Raw genomic sequence first — 2,090 nt, 5'->3', positions numbered from 1 at the left:
CAGGGTTTCCTTGCATGGTCTTGATCTTCAATATTTGCTTCTTCGTTTGTGTTTGGGATGATTGTATTTGATAAAGGTGCGTTACTCTATGCTGCTGTGATATATATTCCCCCACTGGTTTCTCTGCTAATCATTTCCACGTCTTTAATGAAGGTTAACAGATGAGCTGTAACCGTGATAAGCCGCCTTTTGCTTTTGATTCACCTTCTTCTCTCTCAGTCTTTAGCCAACTACTCTGGATATAAAGTATTAAAGTGTAAAAAAAGAACCCTTAGTAACTATTATGACTCATTATGACTATGCTGTCACTTCTATGCAATCACTTTTTTTTCCCAATGCGAGCCAGAGTTGCCCCCCTGCAGCTTTTTGAGTAAAAACCTGGCTCCACATGTCACTAGTGGCTAATGTTTGATCTGACAGGGATTCGTTCTGAAAGCTTCACATTTTAGCCATCTTTGTGCCGATTGTTGTGCCGGAGAGCCGCTGAGCGCCGCTGCCCTCATATCAACAATCCACGGCCGAAGTGAAGACCACCACATCATCCTCACGTCACCGCAAACATGGCGCGCTGTTTGTGTCTGAATAAATCATGAAATTGGTCCTTTGAAAGCATTGATCCAAGAATAGCCCTCATGAAATATTAATAGGGCCTGACTAGCCCACTGTCTCCCGATGCTTACTGCAGGTTTATGGATTTTTGATACAACATTCAAAAGAAAAAGAGAAGAGACAACCAGTTAAACTGGAATCAGAGTGTGAATCGTCAGATGTCACATCTGACCGCGAGTCACACTGATGTAAAAAACTCTGGTCACTTGTGCTGTTTCATGTATATTGTGTGGCGTGGTGAACCTGTTAACTTTGTTAAGCATCATACAAGCATGTTCACTTATTGACTGGTGGCATTTTTATGCTTCATATCTTTCCCTTCTGCCTTGTGGATATGTTGATAACACATAAAGCTCTCTGAGTGATCTGTAAACGTCTAAAGGTCTCACACTTGCACCCCACTCCATCCTTGCAGACGGGGCTCTGGCTCCGCCCGCCTGAGAGCGAACCAGTGACGCCCCGATGGCCAGTCAGACGCTGAATCATTAATGAGCTTCTTCCACATGGTTTTTGAGGAGAAATGACACGAGGTCTCTGCGAGCGACTCGGGCACGGGGACCCGGAGCATTAAAACATTTAAGGCGGACCGGCCGTCTGGGAGGAGAACATGCGTCTGGCTCTGGGATTTTGTGGACAGTTTGCAAAGGCGACCTTCTCTTCCTCTGTTAAAAAGCTTGAGGTCGGGCACCACGTCGGGGTGAGACGCTCCGCTGTTGGATGATTCAACGCTGGTGCTTTTTATTTATCTCCCAATTGCTTTGTTTTGCTGCGCGAACGGCTTTTCCGTGTGAACATGAACCAAGTAATATGCTCCCTTTGTCTCGTACAGATGTAGTTTCTTTGATAAGCGCAGGAGAGGAGCTCCGTCAGTGGCGCTCATGCACGAGTAATTGCATTACGTTCACTTCTCATCTCAGTTCATTTTCTCGGCTCCGCACATATTTCATCTTGTGCTTTCAAAGAACAGGATCTGGCTGCGAGGCTGGCTGTGGAGGCTGCTGAAGGGGAGAGGAGAGGAGAAGAAAGTTGGGACTTAATGAGCTTGTTACTATGCACAGCAGACTGTTTGCTATGCAGTGTTGATGTCTGTCGTTCTCATACTGTACTCAGTGCCTCTTAGGCGTTGCACAAAATGAGTCAAATCTGCATAGTTGTACTTAATAGTTGGTACTTTGGTTGGAAAAGCACAGCATTGTGTTTTTAAATGTGCTCTGTAAAACGTGTGTGGAGCTTCTGAGCTCTGGCGGCTGAACTGAGGAGGAGTTTTACTCCCCGAGTAGTTACAGTTGCTGAGAATCCGTTGTGTTGCTTGAGCGTGCAGCCGGCTCTGCAGCCGGCTCTGCCGACGGTTTAATGTGATGCCAGAAGACGGCTGGTCATCTGACCTCGTGGTTGTGGGGCAGCTTTCAGCTGCCGGTGCTGCTGGATGGAGAAGCCCCGTCCCTCCTCGTATTCATCATTAATCACCGCTCTTCCTCACA

Source organism: Cololabis saira, chromosome 7 (genome assembly GCF_033807715.1).
Source record: "Cololabis saira isolate AMF1-May2022 chromosome 7, fColSai1.1, whole genome shotgun sequence".
Taxonomy (NCBI): Eukaryota; Metazoa; Chordata; class Actinopteri; order Beloniformes; family Belonidae; genus Cololabis; species Cololabis saira.
Note: the sequence above shows the minus strand (reverse complement) of the source record.